This window comes from Vicugna pacos, unplaced genomic scaffold, assembly GCF_048564905.1.
Source record: "Vicugna pacos unplaced genomic scaffold, VicPac4 scaffold_16, whole genome shotgun sequence".
NCBI lineage: Eukaryota > Metazoa > Chordata > Mammalia > Artiodactyla > Camelidae > Vicugna > Vicugna pacos.
In genome coordinates, this window is record NW_027328737.1 from 802442 (window position 1) to 818554 (window position 16113).

The following is a 16113-nucleotide window of genomic DNA, read 5'->3' on the forward strand; positions in this document are numbered from 1 at the left end:
CTCATCAATGTGTTCGCATCTCTCCTCAATCCGTGCAGCCATATTTTCGGCCAGCTTCTCTTCGTGTCTCCCAGAAAGTCGACTTCAACAGGACTGGGCAAGTCTGAAAGGACCTCGGAGCCTCTCCAGTAAGCTGAAGACAGGCAGATCTTCCACTGTCTGCCCTTTCAGGTTCTGGAAACTGACCCGTGAACTCAGGTCTTTGGGCAGCAGCAGTATCTCGAACTGACACAGCTTCCCGGACCAAAGACCTAAGCCAAGCTCCACAGAGGGCGGCAGCCCCTCCATCGCACTGATCCACCCACAGAACTCTGCCCGGTTACCTAGGATCCACCAGCCACAATAAGCCTCGCGGTACACACCAACATTCCACCTGGAATCCAACCGCTAACTGCCATCCCCAATGGCTGCTGCATCTTGGCAGTGTTGGGGGAGGGGCTGCATCCGACGAGAGGTTCCTAAGGTAAATGTGATTCTACCCACTAGCGTCCCATGGGCCTTTGTTCTTCCCTCTTTCCTTTTGTTCAGATCGGTATGCACTGTAGCAACGGAGGGAAGTGTGTCCATTTTCAGTTGAATGTTTCACACGTCTTTAAACTTTCTAACAGTTCACAGTACACAGAGACCCACTAAGGGAAACTATTGTTCCTGTAATATGGGCACACCCGCAATACATAGCCGTCGGATGATTTCTGCTGAAACACCCGCATTCACGGGACATCTATCCATTTGTTTCAAGGGGGCTGAAATTCCTAGGAATGATACAATCCCCAATGTGCACTTTACTGCCTGTCTCTTTTGATCTTAGTACACTTTTGCGGAGCTACTTTTCCTTGTTATAGGCTTGTGCCATTTCTTCTCGACGTAGTGTAGAAGATGGCATTCATTCATCCTGTTGGAAGACTTGCAAGTCTATAGCACGGACTACGAATCCATTGCATTCCAAATCGGCATTTGGGTTAGGTCACGATATGCTCATATGAATCAATATTTACGAATATAAATGCACGCCTCTGATTTCCGAATACAGGTGTGCTGAGTACATTCAAGCCGCGATACTGGGTTGATGCGTACTGAATGATCCTTGACATCACCTTGAGTAATTTCTTTTGAATATTCATGTTACCCTACCCTTTTTGTGTTGTTTGTTTGTTTGATTCTTTCTTGGTCTGCTTCTCGTTTGCTTTGGAAACACGTCAGGCCATGCATCTCTCCGTTTGCTTCCAACAGAGAGTCATATAAGCTGACTCCCTTAAGACAGTGCTTCCAATCCCCTATGATTTCCTGCTTCCCTCTCCCATCTTTAGGGTTTTGATGTCCTCCTTGCCTTCTTCTTGTTTCTTCTTTTCCACTCATGCTCTTCTTGCATTTCCAATAAGGGTTTTCTTCTTTCCATTTCATCTTGCTGCTTATCCCTTCAGGGGAGAATTCTCAACCTTTCTTTTAGGATAAGTTTCGAACTGCTGAATTCTTTTAAGATTTGCAGGTCTGTGGCATTCTCTAGCTCTGCTGTTATTAGAAATGGTGGTCATGTGGCATAGGCTACCCTAGATGGCAGCATTTTGCCATTCAAGCTATGGTCTATGTCCTGGCACTCCTCCCTGTCCTGCAATATTGCTGCTGAGATAGCAGCTGAAACCCCTCTGGAGGTTCTCTTGTGACTATGTTGCTTTCCTCCAGGCGCATTTTAAATCACTGGGATGCTCATGAACTTTGTTGATTTGGATCATACAGCTGCTGCTAAGTCTATTGGGATTCCACCTCTTTTGGACGCTGTGTACTTCCTGAATTCGCCTAGATGATTCTATCTTGGCTTTCAGCAAGTTTCAGTCTGATTTTTCTACACATCACTTTTCAAACATTGTTTGTTTCTTTATCTCTTGCTTTTCCATCTGGGACTCTTGCGAATTTTAGTCTTTCATGCCTTGTCTTCAACCAGGATTCAACAGCAATGTTTTCATTGGTTTGCACTTGCTTTCCTATGTGTGCTTCTGACCGAGGGATTTGTGTTCCCCTGTCTTCAAAGTCATTCACGCGTCCCTCTGCAATATCTCGTCTGCTTAGGACGGAATGTTAGCCCTGATATTTTCTCATCCACTGAGTTTTCTGATATTATTTGGCTCGTCTTTAGGCTTTCTCTTCCCCTTTTCTGGTATTCTGCCTTTTGTGATTCTGAGACACTGTTGTTCTTCAGTGTTTCCCTCACCTCCATTTTCAATACTTGCTCTGGAGAGCGTTTTGCAGTCTAGTTGTCTGAAAGCTTATCTTTAGGGCCTTCAATCTCTTTGGAACTGAAAATGGTACTTCCTTTTCCTTTTACTGTATTTCTTCATCTCTACTGGTCAGGTAATTTCAGGTATCTAATGTAGACTTCTAGGGCTTGGTTAAGTGAAAACTTTAGACTCTTGGCTCTACACAATTGCATGGGATTTCTGTGAGGACAAATTTTCCTAGACATTGATGCCATGTCCTGTTCCTGTGTGTGTTGTCTGGTCTATCTCCAATTGCTGGTGTTGCCTTTGTTGTGATGAACCCCGCATACTATTTCGATTAGGATAACCTCATTTTGATTACGCTTATCTCACAAATCTGAAAGAGCACAGGACACTTCCTCTGGTGGAAATGGAGCTTCTAAAGCTTCTCAGCTCTGCATTCTACTCTATGTTATTTTGGAGTGTTTCCAGAAGGGCAGAGTGTGAGTGCGCTTGTGCTTTGTAGTGCCACGGGAATGTCCCACTGAAGCCAGTTCTTCCAAGAGCTTCTCTGTCTACAGGAACACCAGTGGAAGCATATCTATGGATGTCACACATCAGGGCCTGCTGGAATGATCCCGCAGCCCGAACTTGGTGTCCTCGCTGCCGAACCGTGCCGGTGCCATCCAAAATGTAGCATCCGCTTTTGAGAGATAAACTGAAGGAAATCCTTCCTCTTCTCACGCTGTGTTCTTGGACCACACTTCCTTGTCCTCTCATCCTTGTGGCACGGGTGCACGAAGGCAACCACAGAGCTGTTGCACATCCTGTGCCTCAAACCAAACCATAATCACAGCCCAGGTTATGAATGTAGCAGATCCTAAGGCTTTTCATTCTGAATTCAAACCCAAGGCCCCCTGGATCCCTCAGACCCGATGCACAATATCTCTGATTCAGCCCCACACATGCTCTATTGGCAAAATGCCAAATTGGTCTCTGGTCTTGCAGATGCACTGGGTGTGGCCATGGGACATATCGATAATTTCAACTGCGCGCGCCAGGGTGGTTGCTTGCTCATTGGGGTCCCAGGTCGGTTTGCTCTCTTGATAGGACCCACCACATCCCACAACGCACTCCAGATCCCTGAGACTCAGCGTGTGCCACCATCCGTAGCCCTATCCCTCCCTGAACGCTGCCTCTGCTACCTCAAATTTGGCAGCTCGGATCTTGGTCTCAGAATCAACTGTGGGGATATTTTGCACTGGATTCTTTGAGTTCTGTCAGCCAAGCATCTGCTGTGCACTCTTCTAACACTCAGCGCATCACCTTCAATCCCATGTCTCCTGTCCGCTTGAGAGTGTGCGTCCAAGTTAAAGAGAGTTTCACCTTTACTGCTCCATCAACAGGGCTCACTGGTATCCATTCCCTGCTTTTCCTTCTCCTGCTTCCAGGTGTTCTGAGGCCTCATCCTGTCTTTGGAAGTAACAGACCTCTCTTCGGCAAGTGTCCTGTGCCAAGGGCTGGGTGAGTGGATGTTTCCATTGCTGTGTTCATGGGAGCGAGTGAGCGCAGGTTGCACTGCTTCTCTGTCAACTGGGCATCGATGAATCAACACTTTCCAGATACATTTCACAGAAATGTGATTTTTTTTTATCTCTTTGTTTCTATACAGCCGTGGTGGGAGGGATTGTCCGAAGACTCCAGCGTTGACATTGTGTTGATATCTCATTTGCAGTCTTTAAAAATTTAATAGAATTGATATAAATGTTTTGGGAGTTATACGAAAATGAAGTTAGTTTCTGAAACATACTAAATCGACCTAGAAGCCAGACTTGTCAATTTCGGTAACATTTTGTCAGCTCTAAGGAAAACATAGACAGATAGAATGCAAAGTAGCAGTCCGAACTGTTAAAGGGGTCATGTCAACTCTTTACTGTTGAAGCCTCCGAAACCAACAGGAACCATGAAATAACTAATGGAAACATGAAATAACCCCCAAGCTTGGATTCACTTGTGCATGTGGTGCCCTTTACTCCCGATGACACCTACTGGTCAATGTTGGCATTTCAATGTGTAACATCCCTCTCAAGGAAAATACAAGAGGAAACGAACTGAATATATACATTTAGCTTTGAATCCAAAGAACCTAGAGGCATTATAGCTATGAGAACCCTGCTGCAGCTATGCTAGGCTACTGAGAACCAGGTGTTCTTCTATCAGTGATGAGAACGCTTAAACATCCGATCATGTTGGGTAAAGCACTTGAATGCAACCAAGTCTGCACCCCCATGATAGATTGCCCCCGGGGGCTTGACTCAATTGAAAGACGGTCCACATAAGCTGTGTCTTTCATGTCATTGGCGACTTTTACAGTTCCGTTCACTATCTGACTTCTAATATTTACCTAGACTGTCTTGAAAAACGGAGGCCTAATACAGATTCAAGTTCAGTCAAAGATTCCCCTCACTTACCACACTCCCTTCACCCCAGAGAAGACATAAAACCAGCATTTGCTGAATCTAGCGGAAGGCCATCGTTTCTTTGTGGGAGCTAAGTATTCAATTCCTATCTATTTCATACGAGAGTATTTGACCTTTATGGGGTTCCCTGTTGTTCACAGAGGATGAAGCTAGAGGAACTCTGATTCTAGGAGGGGCTTGCTCTTCTCTTACTGGCTTCATTGCAGCTCAGGTACTGATCCCTCAAAATGGATGCCTGAGTGGAGGGGAGGGAAGAGCAAGTGCTTGATAGCTAGGCCCAAACCTGGGAAAAGGCTTACCTGGGCTTGGTGCACTTTGATCTGAATGGCTTGGAATTGCCCCTTGGGTCGTGTGGATTATCTGACCTCTTTCAAGAACATGAGCGTTTTTATCATCTCTGCCATCTCTTCTCTTTAGACGTCAGGGATCTTGGACCCGTTCTTGGAGCAGAGAATTGAGGGACTTCCTCCAGTCCACGGTGGCCCTCCGTAGGTTTCTGCTAGTATCAGCGAGGTTCAATATGTCTCATGAATGCCTTTCGAGCCTGCTATCCTCTACAGCTGTCTCCAGGCCAGTATTCTCTATTGTAGCAGAACATCTCTCATCAATGTGTTCGCATCTCTCCTCAATCCGTGCAGCCATATTTTCGGCCAGCTTCTCTTCGTGTCTCCCATAAAGTCGACTTCAACAGGACTGGGCAAGTCTGAAAGGACCTCGGAGCCTCTCCAGTAAGCTGAAGACAGGCAGATCTTCCACTGTCTGCCCTTTCAGGTTCTGGAAACTGACCCGTGAACTCAGGTCTTTGGGCAGCAGCAGTATCTCGAACTGACACAGCTTCCCGGACCAAAGACATAAGCCAAGCTCCACAGAGGGCGGCAGCCCCTCCATCGCACTGATCCACCCACAGAACTCTGCCCGGTTACCTAGGATCCACCAGCCACAACAAGCCTCGCGGTACACACCAACATTCCACCTGGAATCCAACCGCTAACTGCCATCCCCAATGGCTGCTGCATCTTGGCAGTGTTGGCTGAGGGGCTGCATCCGACGAGAGGTTCCTAAGGTAAAAGTGATTCTACCCACTAGCGTCCCATGGGCCTTTGTTCTTCCCTCTTTCCTTTTGTTCAGATCTGTATGCACTGTAGCAACGGAGGGAAGTGTGTCCATTTTCAGTTGAATGTTTCACACGTCTTTAAACTTTCTAACAGTTCACAGTACACAGAGACCCACTAAGGGAAACTATTGTTCCTGTAATATGGGCACACCCGCAATACATAGCCGTCGGATGATTTCTGCTGAAACACCCGCATTCACGGGACATCTATCCATTTGTTTCAAGGGGGCTGAAATTCCTAGGAATGATACAATCCCCAATGTGCACTTTACTGCCTGTCTCTTTTGATCTTAGTACACTTTTGCGGAGCTACTTTTCCTTGTTATAGGCTTGTGCCATTTCTTCTCGACGTAGTGTAGAAGATGGCATTCATTCATCCTGTTGGAAGACTTGCAAGTCTATATCACGGACTAGGAATCCATTGCATTCCAAATCGGCATTTGGGTTAGGTCACGATATGCTCATATGAATCAATATTTACGAATATAAATGCACGCCTCTGATTTCCGAATACAGGTGTGCTGAGTACATTCAAGCCGCGATACTGGGTTGATGCGTACTGAATGATCCTTGACATCACCTTGAGTAATTTCTTTTGAATATTCATGTTACCCTACCCTTTTTGTGTTGTTTGTTTGTTTGATTCTTTCTTGGTCTGCTTCTCGTTTGCTTTGGAAACACGTCAGGCCATGCATCTCTCCGTTTGCTTCCAACAGAGAGTCATATAAGCTGACTCCCTTAAGACAGTGCTTCCAATCCCCTATGATTTCCTGCTTCCCTCTCCCATCTTTAGGGTTTTGATGTCCTCCTTGCCTTCTTCTTGTTTCTTCTTTTCCACTCATGCTCTTCTTGCATTTCCAATAAGGGTTTTCTTCTTTCCATTTCATCTTGCTGCTTATCCCTTCAGGGGAGAATTCTCAACCTTTCTTTTAGGATAAGTTTCGAACTGCTGAATTCTTTTAAGATTTGCAGGTCTGTGGCATTCTCTAGCTCTGCTGTTATTAGAAATGGTGGTCATGTGGCATAGGCTACCCTAGATGGCAGCATTTTGCCATTCAAGCTATGGTCTATGTCCTGGCACTCCTCCCTGTCCTGCAATATTGCTGCTGAGATAGCAGCTGAAACCCCTCTGGAGGTTCTCTTGTGACTATGTTGCTTTCCTCCAGGCGCATTTTAAATCACTGGGATGCTCATGAACTTTGTTGATTTGGATCATACAGCTGCTGCTAAGTCTATTGGGATTCCACCTCTTTTGGACGCTGTGTACTTCCTGAATTCGCCTAGATGATTCTATCTTGGCTTTCAGCAAGTTTCAGTCTGATTTTTCTACACATCACTTTTCAAACATTGTTTGTTTCTTTATCTCTTGCTTTTCCATCTGGGACTCTTGCGAATTTTAGTCTTTCATGCCTTGTCTTCAACCAGGATTCAACAGCAATGTTTTCATTGGTTTGCACTTGCTTTCCTATGTGTGCTTCTGACCGAGGGATTTCTGTTCCCCTGTCTTCAAAGTCATTCACGCGTCCCTATGCAATATCTCGTCTGCTTAGGACGGAATGTTAGCCCTGATATTTTCCCATCCACTGAGTTTTCTGATATTATTTGGCTCGTCTTTAGGCTTTCTCTTCCCCTTTTCTGGTATTCTGCCTTTTGTGATTCTGAGACACTGTTGTTCTTCAGTGTTTCCCTCACCTCCATTTTCAATACTTGCTCTGGAGAGCGTTTTGCAGTCTAGTTGTCTGAAAGCTTATCTTTAGGGCCTTCAATCTCTTTGGAACTGAAAATGGTACTTCCTTTTCCTTTTACTGTATTTCTTCATCTCTACTGGTCAGGTAATTTCAGGTATCTAATGTAGACTTCTAGGGCTTGGTTAAGTGAAAACTTTAGACTCTTGGCTCTACACAATTGCATGGGATTTCTGTGAGGACAAATTTTCCTAGACATTGATGCCATGTCCTGTTCCTGTGTGTGTTGTCTGGTCTATCTCCAATTGCTGGTGTTGCCTTTGTTGTGATGAACCCCGCATACTATTTCGATTAGGATAAGCTCATTTTGATTACGCTTATCTCACAAATCTGAAAGAGCACAGGACACTTCCTCTGGTGGAAATGGAGCTTCTAAAGCTTCTCAGCTCTGCATTCTACTCTATGTTATTTTGGAGTGTTTCCAGAAGGGCAGAGTGTGAGTGCGCTTGTGCTTTGTAGTGCCACGGGAATGTCCCACTGAAGCCAGTTCTTCCAAGAGCTTCTCTGTCTACAGGAACACCAGTGGAAGCATATCTATGGATGTCACACATCAGGGCCTGCTGGAATGATCCCGCAGCCCGAACTTGGTGTCCTCGCTGCCGAACCGTGCCGGTGCCATCCAAAATGTAGCATCCGCTTTTGAGAGATAAACTGAAGGAAATCCTTCCTCTTCTCACGCTGTGGTCTTGGACCACACTTCCTTGTCCTCTCATCCTTGTGGCACGGGTGCACGAAGGCAACCACAGAGCTGTTGCACATCCTGTGCCTCAAACCAAACCATAATCACAGCCCAGGTTATGAATGTAGCAGATCCTAAGGCTTTTCATTCTGAATTCAAACCCAAGGCCCCCTGGATCCCTCAGACCCGATGCACAATATCTCTGATTCAGCCCCACACATGCTCTATTGGCAAAATGCCAAATTGGTCTCTGGTCTTGCAGATGCACTGGGTGTGGCCATGGGACATATCGATAATTTCAACTGCGCGCGCCAGGGTGGTTGCTTGCTCATTGGGGTCCCAGGTCGGTTTGCTCTCTTGATAGGACCCACCACATCCCACAACGCACTCCAGATCCCTGAGACTCAGCGTGTGCCACCATCCGTAGCCCTATCCCTCCCTGAACGCTGCCTCTGCTACCTCAAATTTGGCAGCTCGGATCTTGGTCTCAGAATCAACTGTGGGGATATTTTGCACTGGATTCTTTGAGTTCTGTCAGCCAAGCATCTGCTGTGCACTCTTCTAACACTCAGCGCATCACCTTCAATCCCATGTCTCCTGTCCGCTTGAGAGTGTGCGTCCAAGTTAAAGAGAGTTTCACCTTTACTGCTCCATCAACAGGGCTCACTGGTATCCATTCCCTGCTTTTCCTTCTCCTGCTTCCAGGTGTTCTGAGGCCTCATCCTGTCTTTGGAAGTAACAGACCTCTCTTCGGCAAGTGTCCTGTGCCAAGGGCTGGGTGAGTGGATGTTTCCATTGCTGTGTTCATGGGAGCGAGTGAGCGCAGGTTGCACTGCTTCTCTGTCAACTGGGCATCGATGAATCAACACTTTCCAGATACATTTCACAGAAATGTGATTTTTTTTTATCTCTTTGTTTCTATACAGCCGTGGTGGGAGGGATTGTCCGAAGACTCCAGCGTTGACATTGTGTTGATATCTCATTTGCAGTCTTTAAAAATTTAATAGAATTGATATAAATGTTTTGGGAGTTATACGAAAATGAAGTTAGTTTCTGAAACATACTAAATCGACCTAGAAGCCAGACTTGTCTATTTCGGTAACATTTTGTCAGCTCTAAGGAAAACATAGACAGATAGAATGCAAAGTAGCAGTCCGAACTGTTAAAGGGTTCATGTGAACTCTTTACTGTTGAAGCCTCCGAAACCAAGAGGAACCATGAAATAACTAATGGAAACATGAAATAACCCCCAAGCTTGGATTCACTTGTGCATGTGGTGCCCTTTACTCCCGATGACACCTACTGGTCAATGTTGGCATTTCAATGTGTAACATCCCTCTCAAGGAAAATACAAGAGGAAACGAACTGAATATATACATTTAGCTTTGAATCCAAAGAACCTAGAGGCATTATAGCTATGAGAACCCTGCTGCAGCTATGCTAGGCTACTGAGAACCAGGTGTTCTTCTATCAGTGATGAGAACGCTTAATCATCCGATCATGTTGGGTAAAGCACTTGAATGCAACCAAGTCTGCACCCCCATGATAGATTGCCCCCGGGGGCTTGACTCAATTGAAAGACGGTCCACATAAGCTGTGTCTTTCATGTCATTGGCGACTTTTACAGTTCCGTTCACTATCTGACTTCTAATATTTACCTAGACTGTCTTGAAAAACGGAGGCCTAATACAGATTCAAGTTCAGTCAAAGATTCCCCTCACTTACCACACTCCCTTCACCCCAGAGAAGACATAAACCCAGCATTTGCTGAATCTAGCGGAAGGCCATCGTTTCTTTGTGGGAGCTAAGTATTCAATTCCTATCTATTTCATACGAGAGTATTTGACCTTTATGGGGTTCCCTCTTGTTCACAGAGGATGAAGCTAGAGGAACTCTGATTCTAGGAGGGGCTTGCTCTTCTCTTACTGGCTTCATTGCAGCTCAGGTACTGATCCCTCAAAATGGATGCCTGAGTGGAGGGGAGGGAAGAGCAAGTGCTTGATAGCTAGGCCCAAACCTGGGAAAAGGCTTACCTGGGCTTGGTGCACTTTGATCTGAATGGCTTGGAATTGCCCCTTGGGTCGTGTGGATTATCTGACCTCTTTCAAGAACATGAGCGTTTTTATCATCTCTGCCATCTCTTCTCTTTAGACGTCAGGGATCTTGGACCCGTTCTTGGAGCAGAGAATTGAGGGACTTCCTCCAGTCCACGGTGGCCCTCCGTAGGTTTCTGCTAGTATCAGCGAGGTTCAATATGTCTCATGAATGCCTTTCGAGCCTGCTATCCTCTACAGCTGTCTCCAGGCCAGTATTCTCTATTGTAGCAGAACATCTCTCATCAATGTGTTCGCATCTCTCCTCAATCCGTGCAGCCATATTTTCGGCCAGCTTCTCTTCGTGTCTCCCATAAAGTCGACTTCAACAGGACTGGGCAAGTCTGAAAGGACCTCGGAGCCTCTCCAGTAAGCTGAAGACAGGCAGATCTTCCACTGTCTGCCCTTTCAGGTTCTGGAAACTGACCCGTGAACTCAGGTCTTTGGGCAGCAGCAGTATCTCGAACTGACACAGCTTCCCGGACCAAAGACCTAAGCCAAGCTCCACAGAGGGCGGCAGCCCCTCCATCGCACTGATCCACCCACAGAACTCTGCCCGGTTACCTAGGATCCACCAGCCACAACAAGCCTCGCGGTACACACCAACATTCCACCTGGAATCCAACCGCTAACTGCCATCCCCAATGGCTGCTGCATCTTGTCAGTGTTGGGGGAGGGGCTGCATCCGACGAGAGGTTCCTAAGGTAAAAGTGATTCTACCCACTAGCGTCCCATGGGCCTTTGTTCTTCCCTCTTTCCTTTTGTTCAGATCTGTATGCACTGTAGCAACGGAGGGAAGTGTGTCCATTTTCAGTTGAATGTTTCACACGTCTTTAAACTTTCTAACAGTTCACAGTACACAGAGACCCACTAAGGGAAACTATTGTTCCTGTAATATGGGCACACCCGCAATACATAGCCGTCGGATGATTTCTGCTGAAACACCCGCATTCACGGGACATCTATCCATTTGTTTCAAGGGGGCTGAAATTCCTAGGAATGATACAATCCCCAATGTGCACTTTACTGCCTGTCTCTTTTGATCTTAGTACACTTTTGCGGAGCTACTTTTCCTTGTTATAGGCTTGTGCCATTTCTTCTCGACGTAGTGTAGAAGATGGCATTCATTCATCCTGTTGGAAGACTTGCAAGTCTATAGCACGGACTAGGGATCCATTGCATTCCAAATCGGCATTTGGGTTAGGTCACGATATGCTCATATGAATCAATATTTACGAATATAAATGCACGCCTCTGATTTCCGAATACAGGTGTGCTGAGTACATTCAAGCCGCGATACTGGGTTGATGCGTACTGAATGATCCTTGACATCACCTTGAGTAATTTCTTTTGAATATTCATGTTACCCTACCCTTTTTGTGTTGTTTGTTTGTTTGATTCTTTCTTGGTCTGCTTCTCGTTTGCTTTGGAAACACGTCAGGCCATGCATCTCTCTGTTTGCTTCCAACAGAGAGTCATATAAGCTGACTCCCTTAAGACAGTGCTTCCAATCCCCTATGATTTCCTGCTTCCCTCTCCCATCTTTAGGGTTTTGATGTCCTCCTTGCCTTCTTCTTGTTTCTTCTTTTCCACTCATGCTCTTCTTGCATTTCCAATAAGGGTTTTCTTCTTTCCATTTCATCTTGCTGCTTATCCCTTCAGGGGAGAATTCTCAACCTTTCTTTTAGGATAAGTTTCGAACTGCTGAATTCTTTTAAGATTTGCAGGTCTGTGGCATTCTCTAGCTCTGCTGTTATTAGAAATGGTGGTCATGTGGCATAGGCTACCCTAGATGGCAGCATTTTGCCATTCAAGCTATGGTCTATGTCCTGGCACTCCTCCCTGTCCTGCAATATTGCTGCTGAGATAGCAGCTGAAACCCATCTGAAGGTTCTCTTGTGACTATGTTGCTTTCCTCCAGGCGCATTTTAAATCACTGGGATGCTCATGAACTTTGTTGATTTGGATCATACAGCTGCTGCTAAGTCTATTGGGATTCCACCTCTTTTGGACGCTGTGTACTTCCTGAATTCGCCTAGATGATTCTATCTTGGCTTTCAGCAATTTTCAGTCTGATTTTTCTACACATCACTTTTCAAACATTGTTTGTTTCTTTATCTCTTGCTTTTCCATCTGGGACTCTTGCGAATTTTAGTCTTTCATGCCTTGTCTTCAACCAGGATTCAACAGCAATGTTTTCATTGGTTTGCACTTGCTTTCCTATGTGTGCTTCTGACCGAGGGATTTGTGTTCCCCTGTCTTCAAAGTCATTCACGCGTCCCTCTGCAATATCTCGTCTGCTTAGGACGGAATGTTAGCCCTGATATTTTCTCATCCACTGAGTTTTCTGATATTATTTGGCTCGTCTTTAGGCTTTCTCTTCCCCTTTTCTGGTATTCTGCCTTTTGTGATTCTGAGACACTGTTGTTCTTCAGTGTTTCCCTCACCTCCATTTTCAATACTTGCTCTAGAGAGCGTTTTGCAGTCTAGTTGTCTGAAAGCTTATCTTTAGGGCCTTCAATCTCTTTGGAACTGAAAATGGTACTTCCTTTTCCTTTTACTGTATTTCTTCATCTCTACTGGTCAGGTAATTTCAGGTATCTAATGTAGACTTCTAGGGCTTGGTTAAGTGAAAACTTTAGACTCTTGGCTCTACACAATTGCATGGGATTTCTGTGAGGACAAATTTTCCTAGACATTAATGCCATGTCCTGTTCCTGTGTGTGTTGTCTGGTCTATCTCCAATTGCTGGTGTTGCCTTTGTTGTGATGAACCCCCCATACTATTCCGATTAGGATAACCTCATTTTGATTACGCTTATCTCACAAATCTGAAAGAGCACAGGACACTTCCTCTGGTGGAAATGGAGCTTCTAAAGCTTCTCAGCTCTGCATTCTACTCTATGTTATTTTGGAGTGTTTCCAGAAGGGCAGAGTGTGAGTGCGCTTGTGCTTTGTAGTGCCACGGGAATGTCCCACTGAAGCCAGTTCTTCCAAGAGCTTCTCTGTCTACAGGAACACCAGTGGAAGCATATCTATGGATGTCACACATCAGGGCCTGCTGGAATGATCCCGCAGCCCGAACTTGGTGTCCTCGCTGCCGAACCGTGCCGGTGCCATCCAAAATGTAGCATCCGCTTTTGAGAGATAAACTGAAGGAAATCCTTCCTCTTCTCACGCTGTGGTCTTGGACCACACTTCCTTGTCCTCTCATCCTTGTGGCACGGGTGCACGAAGGCAACCACAGAGCTGTTGCACATCCTGTGCCTCAAACCAAACCATAATCACAGCCCAGGTTATGAATGTAGCAGATCCTAAGGCTTTTCATTCTGAATTCAAACCCAAGGCCCCCTGGATCCCTCAGACCCGATGCACAATATCTCTGATTCAGCCCCACACATGCTCTATTGGCAAAATGCCAAATTGGTCTCTGGTCTTGCAGATGCACTGGGTGTGGCCATGGGACATATCGATAATTTCAACTGCGGGCGCCAGGGTGGTTGCTCGCTCATTGGGGTCCCAGGTCGGTTTGCTCTCTTGATAGGACCCACCACATCCCACAACGCACTCCAGATCCCTGAGACTCAGCGTGTGCCACCATCCAAATTTGGCAGCTCGGATCTTGGTCTCAGAATCAACTGTGGGGATATTTTGCACTGGATTCTTTGAGTTCTGTCAGCCAAGCATCTGCTGTGCACTCTTCTAACACTCAGCGCATCACCTTCAATCCCATGTCTCCTGTCCGCTTGAGAGTGTGCGTCCAAGTTAAAGAGAGTTTCACCTTTACTGCTCCATCAACAGGGCTCACTGGTATCCATTCCCTGCTTTTCCTTCTCCTGCTTCCAGGTGTTCTGAGGCCTCATCCTGTCTTTGGAAGTAACAGACCTCTCTTCAGCAAGTGTCCTGTGCCAAGGGCTGGGTGAGTGGATGTTTCCTTTTCTGTGTTCATGGGAGCGAGTGAGCGCAGGTTGCACTGCTTCTCTGTCAACTGGGCATCGATGAATCAACACTTTCCAGATACATTTCACAGAAATGTGATTTTTTTTATCTCTTTGTTTCTATACAGCCGTGGTGGGAGGGATTGTCCGAAGACTCCAGCTTTGACATTGTGTTGATATCTCATTTGCAGTCTTTAAAAATTTAATAGAATTGATATAAATGTTTTGGGAGTTATACGAAAATGAAGTTAGTTTCTGAAACATACTAAATCGACCTAGAAGCCAGACTTGTCAATTTCGGTAACATTTTGTCAGCTCTAAGGAAAACATAGACAGATAGAATGCAAAGTAGCAGTCCGAACTGTTAAACGGGTCATGTCAACTCTTTACTGTTGAAGCCTCCGAAACCAACAGGAACCATGAAATAACTAATGGAAACATGAAATAACCCCCAAGCTTGGATTCCCTTGTGCATGTGGTGCCCTTTACTCCCAATGACACCTACTGGTCAATGTTGGCATTTCAAGGTGTAACATCCCTCTCAAGGAAAATACAAGAGGAAACGAACTAAATATATACATTTAGCTTTGAATCCAAAGAACCTAGAGGCATTATAGCTATGAGAACCCTGCTGCAGCTATGCTAGGCTACTGAGAACCAGGTGTTCTTCTATCAGTGATGAGAACGCTTAATCATCCGATCATGTTGGGTAAAGCACTTGAATGCAACCAAGTCTGCACCCCCATGATAGATTGCCCCCGGGGGCTTGACTCAATTGAAAGACGGTCCACATAAGCTGGGTCTTTCATGTCATTGGCGACTTTTACAGTTCCGTTCACTATCTGACTTCTAATATTTACCTAGACTGTCTTGAAAAACGGAGGCCTAATACAGATTCAAGTTCAGTCAAAGATTCCCCTCACTTACCACACTCCCTTCACCCCAGAGAAGACATAAACCCAGCATTTGCTGAATCTAGCGGAAGGCCATCGTTTCTTTGTGGGAGCTAAGTATTCAATTCCTATCTATTTCATACGAGAGTATTTGACGTTTATGGGGTTCCCTGTTGTTCACAGAGGATGAAGCTAGAGGAACTCTGATTCTAGGAGGGGCTTGCTCTTCTCTTACTGGCTTCATTGCAGCTCAGGTACTGATCCCTCAAAATGGATGCATGAGTGGAGGGGAGGGAAGAGCAAGTGCTTGATAGCTAGGCCCAAACCTGGGAAAAGGCTTACCTGGGCTTGGTGCACTTTGATCTGAATGGCTTGGAATTGCCCCTTGGGTCGTGTGGATTATCTGACCTCTTTCAAGAACATGAGCGTTTTTATCATCTCTGCCATCTCTTCTCTTTAGACGTCAGGGATCTTGGACCCGTTCTTGGAGCAGAGAATTGAGGAACTTCCTCCAGTCCACGGTGGCTCTCCGTAGGTTTCTGCTAGTATCAGCGAGGTTCAATATGTCTCATGAATGCCTTTCGAGCCTGCTATCCTCTACAGCTGTCTCCAGGCCAGTATTCTCTATTGTAGCAGAACATCTCTCATCAATGTGTTCGCATCTCTCCTCAATCCGTGCAGCCATATTTTCGGCCAGCTTCTCTTCGTGTCTCCCATAAAGTCGACTTCAACAGGACTGGGCAAGTCTGAAAGGACCTCGGAGCCTCTCCAGTAAGCTGAAGACAGGCAGATCTTCCACTGTCTGCCCTTTCAGGTTCTTGAACCTGACCCGTGAACTCAGGTCTTTGGGCAGCAGCAGTATCTCGAACTGACACAGCTTCCCGGACCAAAGACCTAAGCCAAGCTCCACAGAGGGCGGCAGCCCCTCCATCGCACTGATCCACCAACAGAACTCTGCCCGGTTACCTAGGATCCACCAG

At 46.0% G+C, this 16113-nt stretch overlaps 1 long non-coding RNA gene across 1 annotated transcript; it reads left to right on the plus strand.

Moving 5' to 3' along the window:
• Positions 1 to 340: 340 nt before the first annotated feature.
• LOC140692713 (uncharacterized) lies at positions 341 to 5258 on the plus strand. Its single transcript, XR_012068286.1, has 3 exons — positions 341 to 463; positions 3644 to 3716; positions 5090 to 5258. It is a non-coding gene; the product is annotated as an uncharacterized lncRNA (long non-coding RNA).
• The last annotated feature ends 10855 nt before the right edge of the window (positions 5259 to 16113 follow it).